This window comes from Ooceraea biroi, chromosome 1, assembly GCF_003672135.1.
Source record: "Ooceraea biroi isolate clonal line C1 chromosome 1, Obir_v5.4, whole genome shotgun sequence".
Lineage (NCBI taxonomy): Eukaryota > Metazoa > Arthropoda > Insecta > Hymenoptera > Formicidae > Ooceraea > Ooceraea biroi.
The window spans coordinates 476,524-489,565 of NC_039506.1; the positions used below are offsets into that span (position 1 = coordinate 476,524).

The 13,042-nt window shown below is 44.3% G+C and overlaps 1 protein-coding gene across 1 annotated transcript in view; it reads right to left on the minus strand.

Moving 5' to 3' along the window:
* LOC105285445 overlaps positions 1 to 13,042 on the minus strand; it is a 44,888-nt gene that overhangs the window by 18,350 nt on the left and 13,496 nt on the right. The gene's annotated exons all lie outside the window — the stretch shown is intronic.

Below are 13,042 nucleotides of genomic sequence, written 5' to 3' on the forward strand. Positions count from 1 at the left end.
AACCGATATGATACGATCGATCAGTTGCAGTTGGCGACACGTGACGTCTCTTTGGGGGGTAGATTGGGCCGTTTCTACGACCGTTCCGGGCGGACTCGCGAAGGAGGGCGCGTGCGGCTAATTAAAGCGCGGCACCGAGTTAATAAGCGGCAAGTCGATGCTGTAATTAGCGATTATTACCGTCGAAATATCTCTCTCAAAGAGGATCACTGTGGTGCAGCATCTACCACCATCGGTGAATTTTAATTAATTCGATCGGCCGCGGCGGCCAAATTCCTCGGGAGATTCCGCGACCATGCTTAACACTTTGCCTGCGAGCTATCGGCCCACTCGCATTTCCCCCCCCTCTTTTTTTCGTTAATTAGGCGAGGTGTAAATTCTCTGCGGATTTTTCGGCGAGTTAATCATGCCGGAATTAGAAATTTTCACCTTTGCGATTCTCCTTTTTTCTGCGTAATTCCACGATGAAATGGCACGCTAATCGATTAACGATCCATAAAAGATTAATCTTGGTAACACAAATTTATTCTATTACAAAAGTTATAGAATTTTTATAAAACATTCCGTTAATATACATATATATATATGCGCATGTAATTAATCTTACAAAATATTATACGTTATCTTTTAAAATCGCGGAATTGCGAGACGTACAGAAATGGTTTTTTCGTGTCGCTCGAAGTGTAATTAGATTTTACTTTAAACGTTCGTAAACAATTTCTTTCCTAACACCTATGCAAATCCCATAATGGCATAATGCAAATTACAATTTTGCACACCGAGCGCCGGACGAATTAATTTCGCGACAAGCTGCATTTCCAGCGGCTTTAGATGCTTAGACTTTATCGACCTCATAAACGGTAGCAGCGGCAGCGCAACGCGCAGTGACGCACAAGTATACACGTAGCGCGAGAAAGAAAGAAAGAAAACTCGGGAAACTGTTGGGGAAAGCCCTCGGTGAGTTTTCGCGGCGATGCAAGAGCAAGAGGAGGGCAAGGGCATTAAGCGCGCCGCGCGATAATATCGACGACAGGAATTTTCGTTATCCGCGCGCGTGCGATCGTCGCGTCCGGTGTGGGTAATTGGCTGGGCGGGACCACCGGAGCTCGCGCGCGCGATATGCTTTCTAATATTTGCACACTTTGATTGGAGTTTGCCCAGACGAGGCTCAAATTAATTACACACTTTTTCCCGCGCGTCCCGCATTCGCCGCCGCGGCCGCGGCCGCGGCCGCGTGATCGCGCAACAGCGTGAGAAAATTCGCGCCGGACGGAGTATCTCGTGTCGCGACGCTAGTGTTGGCTCGTTGGTTTCAGCGAATGAGCACCGCCGGTTGTTTAGTAACGCGAGAAACGCGGCACAGAAAATATTTTAAACATATTATTATACGTAACCTGCGATGTTCATGATTCTATTAATTTAAAAGTCGTTAATTTTCTGACATATGATTATGTATAAAAAAATTAATCTTCTTTTCTCGAAAAAGATATTTTTAGGCAAAAATATCTCTTCATTTAGTTTAAAGTTGTACCATTTATCTACATTCGTCAGATTATCATAAATAAGAAAATGACATAACATGGTGCAATTCGTAATCATGGAAAATTTCCAGCATAAATACGTGTCATAAATTCTTTACATAATATGCAAATAAACGCCTTCGAACCAAAGATTGGAAATTTTGCCTTGCATTACAATTAATGCAACAACGCGCTTTCTATCACGCACATTTTCTCAAGTTCGTATCGTGGGTTCATCCTTTTTAGCTGTAGCTTTTTTCTTTCTCGTCTCTGTTCCGATTCGCGAGCGTGTATACTTGCTTTATTTTAAGCACAAAATCCGAAGGAAACGCTAAAAAGAACAGACCTACTTTCACCGCGGCTCGAAGAAAAGCTCGGCTTGAAGTTCGACCTCGTAACTCACACCACTACTACCATCGCCGCCACTACCACCACCATTAAATCCCGCGCGTACTTTTCTACACAACGAGGGATGCGCGAAGGGATGACGCGAGTTCTCTCCGACCGAAATTTGGGACAGTCGGGAAGCAGGGGTGGGAAAAGAGAAAGACACTGTCTCCTTCTCTCTCTCTCTCTCTTGCTTTCCCCATTGCGGCGGAGATCGTAACTTAAATCCAGAAGTGATCATTTTAATAGGGCCAAATTAATTTCTCGCGAGAATGCGGCGGCGACGCTGCAGCCGGAGGGTTGGCACCCCGGTGGACGGGGTACCAAGCGGCGCGGCGGAAAGGGGGAAGGGCCGCTTGCTGAAAGCTCTCGACTGGTGCACAGGCGAGACAGGGAAGAGAAAGGGAGGATCGAGGGTAGCGCCGGGATCATGGGGCATAGATTATGAGATGGGTGACATTCTCTGACATTTTAGTAATGTCGCCACCGTCTAACCCAACCTGGGTCTGCTCCTCCCTTCGTCCTCCCTCCTCTCGTATCCTCCTGTTGGTATTTGGTACCCATGGGGCATGCGGGCATAGTTTGCCGCGTGCGCGCGCGCGCGGCCGCGCTACAATTCGCTCGACAAGTTTCCGCGGCTAATTACCATATAGTGTCTTGCGGGGCACGTTCTGCCGGCTCGCTCTGTGCCTGCCGGTCGAAATCCTTTAACAGATGTCCTGGCAGCTGCGCAACTGCGCGAGCTGCGGTCAGTTGCGAGTAGGTGCGAACGCGAATCGCGAATCGCGCATTTGCGGCGCTGCCGGCCACTCCGTGCCGAGGCTACATCCCGCTGAGAGAATCGACGGGAGTAGAGAGAGAGAGAGAGAGAGAGAGAGCAACGGACAACGAGAACTAGGAGAGGGAGGCAAAATCTCGATACAAACCTACTTCTCTCGGGAGAAACTACTTCCGTATACGTGTACTAGAGTTAATTTTGGATTAATCTTCATTACGGGGGAAGTAAATTCATACTGTGTTTGCACGATACTCTGTAACACTATGCAAAACCGTGCTGTTACGTTACATGTTATTTGGGGCAACATCTATTTTTCTTCGCAAAGTTTTTGTCCACGTAAAGCGCCCCTCAGCTTCAGTACGATATTTAAGGCCGGCAGGAAAGCTGAAAACGCTCGGTGCTAAATTTACATCGTTCTCCGCCGTTCTGCCTCGCGCCTCTCAGTGTGCGTTCCACTTCGATACAATCGAGATACCAGGCCTTGGGTCTGGCTCGGGTCATCTGTTTCCTCCCTCGGCACAGCCGATGGCACCCTATCGAAGACACGTCAGAGAATCTCTCATCACTTGGTTGCACTGGCCGGATATTCACCTTTGTGTCATCCTTTCTTTCCTCCTTCTCTCTTGCTTTCTCTTTCATTTTTACGTCATCCATTGTAAACGCTCCTCCACGAGCGTATTTACATACGGCGCTTTGTAATGGCCGCACGTTGGAGAAACCCTGAAAAGTCCCCGCAAACAGGCGTTAACGAGTAGAGACGATCACGAGGAGCGCGCCGAGAAAAGAAGGGATGAATACGAAATTAATAGTATTCCGCGCGAAGAGAGTGTGGCCCGCCGTGCAACTACATGCATTTATACCCTGGAAAACACCCTTCGCATCGCCACCCCGTCTATCGTCTTTTCCACTGACGTGCTCGCGCGTCTTCCTCCTTTTCTTCTGGCTCTCGCATGCCCCGTCATTTCTCCCGGAAAAACACGCGAAAACAATAACTGGCAGACACAAGAGGCGAATATATAACTTAATAAATAAATTTGCAAGTGCAAGTGCATTCAGAGAGAACTCGCGGTTGTTCACCAGCGATCACGTGTTTTATTCACTGCTGAGATATTTTAAACGGTCGGAAAATTTTTATGTGGAAGATGGAGATATATATTAATATATTCATCTTCATAACGATGACTGGCACTGAGCGTTTCATTTACGCCGTGACAGTCACTGGATGACCGACATGCAATAAATGTGTCGAGATATGTGAATAAAATATTGTAACACGCAATTTATCATTTGTAAGACAATGACAAAAAGACTGTTCAACGATAACACAAAAGCATAACGGATAAAGTGCATTTGTAAAATACGTTTTTATTTATTAAATTATGGAAATGATTATATGACCATATATGGTAAATATTAATAATTTAGTTGATGTGAACGAAAACTCTGGCCGAATTACGCTTGACAGTGTGTATATGTGTGAAAATGTTAATACGAATTTCTGGCATTTTGTGGTTTTGTGATCAATAAATAATGTGTAAATGACTATATCAAAGAGATTACCCGCAAATGTTTGCACTTTTGCAAGATCACTGGTATCGAGATATTGTTTGTGTATGTTTGAATGTAGGTCGTATCGATGTGATCGATCCGCGAGATGCTCGGAAATATCTCGGAATTGAGAGCGTGTCGCATTTTCTCGCGTTGGATAGAACTCCAGATCGTTCTGGTGCACCAGGCACTTAAATAACAACGAGCTGCTTAAATGTCATACTATTGATTGGTGCTTTTCGGCCATCTGTTTTAAGTCGGGATGAATCTGAAGTCTGAAGCGCTGCTCAGCGTAAGCCGCAGCGATCTTCTACGCTTGACACAGAAAGATTCTGAGTGCTACATTTTTTAGACGATCGTTTTCGGTGTGCTATTCATGAGAGCATTTATGACGAAGGGAGTGAAGAATGTTTCCCCGTACATTTGCAAATAATGTTATATATATAGGAAAGCTTTTCATGAAATTCTTGTTCGTGCCAGCTTTCTTCTCGTTCTTGTATGTACATATGTGTGTGTATATGTGTGTGTGTGTCTTTATTATATAATGTATCTGAGAAAAGATGTAATTTTTTATAAGAAATCATTTCAGAAACCATTAATATTTTTTTCTAATACAATGAATATCAAAGTCTTAAATGCGTTCTCTCAAAATCTGGCAACTATTATTTATAAATGCGTATCATCGTTTCTATATAGCGATGTAAAAATAAGTAAAATGTATATTGCAGTTGGTTTTCACATTCGAGGAGAGAAACCGCGAGCAGGCAAAGTTATTATAATAAATAGAGTCGCACGGCATGATGTATTTTCATCGCCAGCCAGTCTCTTAGGCCGCCGTAATATAGAAATGAAAGGTATGAGAGGATAGAGGGAAAGGGGGTCCAGCAGATAGAGCCAAGAGACGAGTCTCGGAGGCTGTAAGTAGTTTTATTAAGGGGTTCCTCTCGCAAAACCGTAGAGCAGGGTTGAATATACATCGGTGGAGATATATGTGATATCGATTACCGTTTGGGCTCCCGATATTACGTCGTCGGTCCATCCGTGTACTTCCTTCCACATACAACTATCACCCTCCGAGAGTTGTACCTCTCTGTCTCTTTCAGTCCGCGGGTGTCCTATATAAGGTGTCTACGAAATATTACATAGAACGTCCGAATATTTCCGAATATATTCATCTTTTTACTTTTTAAAATTAGATATAAGATACTCTCTTGCGTAGAAAAATAATTGCACATTGACATTGAAAACTTCTATCACTTTTCATATAATATTCATATATAATCATGTTTTCTATATATTAACTTTTTTCATAAGCATGATTTCCAAATCTTAATTTAAACGGTAATAATTATTTTTCGTATAATTAGTATGATTACATCTTTGTTAAATAAAAGTAAGGTCTAAGAACTACAACCTCGAGGATATAATAGCAGAAAGTTCTGGGACACCGTGTACTTTTCTCTATCGGCACCTCTCTTCCTGCCCCATACATTTTATTCCGTCTTTCTTTATCCTTCGTTCTCGTTCTCACCCCTCGTCCGCACACCACTCCCCATCACGATCACGGGCCGAACTCGTACATGGAGAAATAGTATGTACATAGGTGCAGGATGGAGCCCATCCCGCAAAATAACTTTGGAGCACCGTGTCTACGCAGTGGTGTACGCACGTGGCGTTCTGAGGGCACATGACATGAACTTTGGCCCCTAAAATAATGAAGAGAAGCACATCGAGTGCATGTGTCAAATCGAGAAATGTTCGAAATGCAAATAATGCAAATTCAGAAATCGATACTGTCATAATTATTCATCATTATTTGAAAAGAATTTAAATTTTAAAAAGAGAAAGATGAAGCAATATTGTAACAATATAAAATAAAATTCGACCGCTTTTAAATTGTTTTCTAATTATGCAAGCGTAATGAACGTAATTATGTAAACGCGACACTAATTCGAATAATAGATTTAATAAAGCATTAAACAGTTGATAGTTTGACAAGAGCTGCGTCGATTGGCAAACAAATGTCATTAAAGGAAATAAACTATGGTGACCCGAAAATTTGATGAAGCCGAGTGGCGGCAGAGCGTTACGGCTCGGTAAGAGTAATTCGAGGATAATATGATCACGAATAGGAGGACCTACGAGTTACGAGAGTAAAATAATTTCAGAGGAGAGTGTGACGTATGCACGTGTGCGCGCGCACGCCCGGTGGGCCCCGCGGGGTGAGATATATATATGTACTTTGACCCCTTAAATAACCAAAGAATGCGCGGGACGTCGTTTCGCCGTTACGTGTCACGTGCAACGCGTAGAATTAAGGGGGAATACTCGGCGGAGGAGCCATCTCAATATTATGCAATGCTAATTCGCAAATGTTGAACGTGGAGTTGATATAAAAAGCCGCGCTAGAAATAATATTCTAGAATAAAAAGCTCTAGCCTGAGCGATATTTCGTCGGTTGGAAAAAAAACATAAAAATATGCGGGAATATACGTAAAAGGCGATAAATAAAAAAACCTTATTCCCTGCGTAAAACCTACATTTGAAAATTGCAAGGGAACCTTTCAATGCAGTCTCACGCATTTCTCTCGCAGCGTTTTAAATAATTTTATAGATAATTAGCTTCCGGTTAATCGACTCGCAAATAATTGATAGCCTACCGCGCGCAGCGCTGTGCGCGGGCAAGCTTGCCAAGGAGTTTTCACAAAATTCTACCATGTTATAAATATTGCAAATGCGAATGTCCGAAACGGGCACTCTCGGAAATAGCGTGTATGAACCTAGCGACGTAGGGTACGTACGTACATTTTTTTTGACCCCTTAAATTGCCAGGAAGGTACGGACGGTCGTTTGTTAGCCGCCGCGCGTGTTATCGCCGCCTTGAATAATACAGTCGGTGTGCTCGTACGAAAGTTATGCGCTTACGCCCTTTAACTAAATTACGCTTTGCGGGGTGTTTGAACGTTTACCCGATAGATACGCCGAGAGATAAACCGACGGAGTGTACGTTCATCCTCCATCGTTTTTAATCCCCTAATAAATATTTCACGCATCTCTCTCACTCTTTTCCCTGCCCGCCCGCGCGACCTAATAATTGTTTTTACGTAGCGTCACGTAGCAGAAAGCTGTTACGTGCGAGAATATATTTCGGTCAAACGAAAACGAAATTATGCAGCAGCAATGGAGAGTAATATCGAAACTGTTATTTCGGCGGTGTTATGCAGAAACACGCGGATCGCAAAAGGCGTCGAAATAAAAATTACCTCCGGAACATGTTTAAAACAGTGCAACGCGGCCTGACACGTGCCTTCGAGGTATCGTTGACGTTAAAGGATCACTTGGCGGGTGAAAGAGATAAAAGTCCAGTCCACCGTGCACACCCGTGTAAAACCGGACACGTGCGAAATGGCCAACGAAGAAAAATACGGAAACCCGTGCTACGCCAATGTACGCGCGAGCCAGCAGCCTCCACTGGTCGGTCCATCGAGACTCGATAGTCGTGAAATCTTTCCCACATCCGTCTTCCGGCCAGCCCGCCCGCCACCGTCGCCGCTCCCCTCGCCTTCCACGATTTTTTCCATTAAAGGTAAGACGGCGCGCTCGCGGCAAATCCCGTGCGTTTTTGCTACCGTGTCCCGATATACGTTTAAAATCAATGTTCAATGCACATACAGCTTCCTTCGTCTCGCACGAGCGACTGGAAAGTGCGCACACGAGGCGGTCCCACGCGTGCGTGTGCCGAGGGATTTCAGGTGCATATATACGGGGTATATCGAGGAGAAATGAGCAACCAAAATGTGGAACTGCATTATTTTTTCCAAAGTGATTCACAGGTGTAGCAACACATATGTATAATATGTTTAATATATGTAAGAAAAATACTGTTATGTCTTATGCTAAGTGTGTATATCTTATGGCATCAAAGAATGATCTTCCTTTGTGAAGGAACAATTCAGCATCCGTTAGCCGATTGCGATTCTACGCAAATTTCGGTATTAAAGTGAACACCGGAATTAACGAGATATTGAGTTTTTCCGTTTGTCGTCGGTACTTTTAACGCTAACGAATTCGATAGAGCGTACCAATCAGCCATGTGTGTGGTGGCGATACCGTAATGAGCGTCTGAATCGAATACAAATGCGTATGGTGGCATGCTACATGCGGAGAAATCGATAAACGTTCTCTGCAACGCGTGTTGCCACTCTTCGCGTAAACATAGTTGTTTTGCTCGCGAGTTGATAGGCCATAATAAATCGGATTTATTTATGATAATAATGAAATGAAATTCAGTACATCAGGCGCTCCCGCGCGCACGCGCGTGCATGCGACGTTGTTGATTTATTAAAAATACGATATTCATCTGCTTTACAGGAAGCATCGCGCGATGATCGCGCGCGCGGTTTTGCTCCGCGATTGTGATTTGCAATTTTATATCGCACTTTACAATTCCGCATCGGAAGAGCCGCCATCACGGGTTGTTGTCGGTCCCTCGCAAGACCGGATAAATTTCGTTAACGAACTACAGCATAGCTAGCTCTCTCTCTCTCTCTCTCTCTCTCTCTCTCTCTCTCTCTCTCTCTCTCTCTCTCTCTCTCTCTCTCTCTCTCTCTCTCTCTCCCTCTCTCTCTGTCTCTATCTTTCTCTCTGCTCGAACTCTCAATAGGCGTGCTAGTAATACAAGTTACGCCATAGACACAAACTTTAACGATTTACGAGTTATACGTGACGCATGAGGACAATAACTTTCACGGTGATTGAGGGATCAATATCATCCGAAAACATCTGAAAAATATATTCATGCGCTAATTATGCATTTGATTATTTCGCAAAAATGAAATCTAAAACTGTGATAATAATAAAACCTCTATTTTCCTCGACCAATACTGGCTCAATATATTTCACAAAACACACAAGCGAGAAGTTTTACTATTATTTAAGTTTACCTGGCGGTTTGGAATTATTATCTCGATTCTAAAACTTTGAATCTTGTGAAAATAATTATATGCGAATCCATATGTACATGTATATAAGCAAAAGTTTGGTAAATTATATTTTGATGTAACTTCAATATCAAATCAAACTGAAATTATTTTCTCGTGTGTTTCAGGCTCGACGTCGCTGCAGCAAAACAAGCGATTATCGCATTTTTATCAAGCACACGCACTTCGTCGGCTTCGAGCTGTCGTCCATCGTTCATCGTTACGTAAGATTCGCTTGATTCATTCAGTACTCGATACATGTTAAGCAGCGTCTACACCAAAGCAAGTTACCGCGGGTTATCCCGCCGAGTTATCCCGTGTGTTACAGAAAACCCGCTACAATCTTTTCCCTCTAAACATTGAGTGTCTATACCGAAGCAATATTTTTCGAGTGTGAGCTCAGTTTAAAAGAAAATGTGGTCCGAGGAAGAAGTCCTCACAGCCTATGCGGCTTTCATAATTTAAAAAAAAAGAAAAGTACAGCTCGACCGCGAAGATTTTGGGTTCGTCCGAGTAAAAGCCAAAATGCGATATAGTGGCAGTGATTTAATCAAAGATTTGAAATTAGATGAAAATGATTTAAATTTAGAATATAGATGCAACGGAGGTTTCTCAAATTTTTTCCGACTGTCATCTATGAACTTCGAAGAACTTATCCTGATGATAGGACATAAAATTGTTAAAAACGATACAAATTATCGCGATGCAGTACCAGTTACAGAACGACGAAGTTCTACGCCTACATTCTTGGATACATTATCCCAAGCGTCTTTTTTTTATTTCGATTTTTATAATCGTTATCTCTGGAATCTCACAGTTCGGGAAACTTTCTATATGCTTCAATTAATGTTAACACTTTTTCATTAGTCCACTCCATGTTTTAATATAGTAATTAACAACTAAGCTTTGGAGGTTAGCTATCGCGCGTCGTCCCGCCGAGATCCTTTGATGACGATCGACTATCTATTCGCGGGACAGCCCGGCGAGATAACTCGCGGCAATTGTCTACACTGCCGCGAGCTAACTCGGCGGGTCCACCCACCGGGAAAACTTGCTTTGGTGTAGACGCACCTTTATATTCGTTTTTGCATGGCCGTGGGCGAACGTTACATATCCATACATATCGAGCGAGAGTACATGCAGAATGATCGAAAAACAGAATATTCTTCTCAAAAACATCTCATATCAAAATAATATTGTCCATTTATATTTTCTCGAGAAATTTATTCGCCGATAAACGGATTCGCGATTCTAACATGCTCTTTTGTCCGGGGAGGCAGAAATGCGGTCATCCCGTATACGCGCTCGCGGGAACGTGTATGCGGGGCCATTGTTACGTCGCGGGCTTTAAGTTCGCGGCCTCTCGAGACGTTTCGTCGTGCGCGACCCTTTGTCACCCTCGCCCTTAAAAGACATTTCGCGGAACGTCGGGAATGAGAGAGAGGAAGAGATAAACCCCCTCCGGCGGTCGTATATAAGAATTTTATTCTAACGAGCAGCGCGACGAGGACTTTTGTGCGCCTCTCACGAGGTGATTCGATTGAATCGCGGCCTATTCGAGGAGTCGTCAGGCCTGTCGTTTAAACGCGCGTTAAATGGCGGAATCTCGCGCGGCCTTTATACTTCTATTCTATCCACCGATACTGGCGCATTGCGCGGGATTGCGCCCCGTATCAATCACAATAGAGCCCCGTTCCCTCTACTCTTCGTACTTTATGCAATTCCCGAGGCGTCGCGACGATCCGAAAGCACCTCGAGAAACTCGCGAGGGTGCATTTCCGTGAAACTTTCCAAGCGCCGCAGGGTGCGAGAGCCTTCTAACCCTCTTCGCTTGCTCTCTCTTTCTATTTCTTTCTCGCTCTCTTGCTCCGTTCACCAAAAGAGGGTTCGATCCCTTCCACTTCTCTCTTGTTTCTCATTTTTTCTTTTTTGGCGCAGTTTGGCCCTTCAGACCTATCCTGCGTTTTTTCCTTCATCGACTTGGGGCTCCATCAACGCCCATCGCTTAGCCCGCGGCGGCGCGTTGACGAAAGCAAAAGTGATTAGATGAAGATAGAGTGGAGAACGAGAGGACGTTCGTAAGGGCCACGAGAGGAAATTGCCGGGATGCTGCTTTGGAGTCTTTTCCGAGTAGAGCGAACTCAATTATTCAAGATCTCGTTTTTATCTTTTTTTTTCTTTAAAAATTTTCCTTCTATTTACTGAATGTTATGAATTTTCTAGACATTTTCAAATGCTCAATGTTTTCCGTTTATTTGTTCTTAATGATTAAAAATGTATGAAATGTATGAACTATCTTCCATCAATTATATTATCAATAGACCTTTTTAACGGAAAACAGTTTTCAAGTATAGTTAAGATGATTAGAAATTTGATGAAAAATTCAGTCACGACACACTATAATCTTGCACTGTGCTTGTCGCCATCATGCGGCGTGATATTATTTCCAGCCGTCGCTCGCGATCCCCCGATTTTCGTGAAGGTGTCAGGCGTTGTTTGGCCGGCTCGGGCGAGTTGCATTATCACGGAGACGTGAGAGCACGCGACGTTAACTACGCATGCGAGTAATTAGATACGACGAAGCGCCGGTGACATTTTTCTCTCTTCCTCGCGCGACTCACTCATCACCGTCGCTATCATCACACGTTATCATCATTACGCATGATTATTATAAAGAAACGCATGTGCGAACGCGAAGTATCAAGATGCGTAAAATTGGACCTCTCAGTTTACGTCAAATCTGGACCCTCCCGAGTAGAATTTTGCATCCGACGCGCGTAATAACATAATAATGAGCGTCTTTCGCTCGATCGCTAAAAGTCGCAACGTAAATTAGCGAACTTTCAAATGCACACACAATAAGTCCGCGGTCGCGACACAATGAAGCCCGCATCGAGGCTGAACCTCTTCGGAATAATGCGCGGCGCTTCTCCGCGGAAGCGGAAGCCACGGAGAAATACAGCCGCGAAAAAGTTGCGTCCGCCTCGGTTGTTAAAGACGGCCGCGGGGCTGGTAGGCTCCTGGTGGACCCCGGTGCCGGACCTGGTGGGTATTGTCCGGCGCTAACGAGAGGAAACCCGTGTCGAAAGAGAGGACGCGTCGCATTCCGCGCTGCTGGCAGATACACTTTTATCTTTCCAAGACTTCGCTGGATTTCTCAGTTATCGTTAGTCTTCGGGAAAGTTCCACGGATATCTGGTTTTCGTTGTGTTTGCTCGACAGGATAGAAACGCGCACCGTAAATTGGCTTGTCCCTAAAGGCATCAGTTCTTCTCACCGCGCGAACAAGTGTTATATTTCCCCGTCGTACCGCGAGCTACTTGTGTGTGAGCGCCGTGGTATTAGCGCACTTCTTAAACTTGTTAGGAGGGCGAGATAAAAGAAACTACGAGGGAATAACGGTGATTTTCTAATTGAATTGTCGTGACACCACCCACGGCAGGAAATACCGACATTAACTTGCGCAAAAACGGCATTTAGACGCAATGTGCGACGTGTCGTGTCACGCGTGAATTTCGTCTCGCCGGGAATTTGAATCTTCACGAGTTTCCGCAAATTGATAAACCGCGCAAACTGCAACTCGATTGTCAAAGAGTTTTGGAGCGTTTAGTTCGTGACGGGAACGCGCGTCTTTCCGACCTTTCGCCGAGCGAGCGCCGACAATATTCATGGTAATCCAATTCAAATTAATTCTCGATGGTGGGAGTCTCTCGTCGTCCGCGCTTACGTCTCTCCTCCCTTACCGAAGGGCGTCTCATATCCCGGCCGGAGAGAAGGTTTGTAACCGGAAGTGACGTGAAATATCGCGGTGCGACGTAATCGGCCTGCCT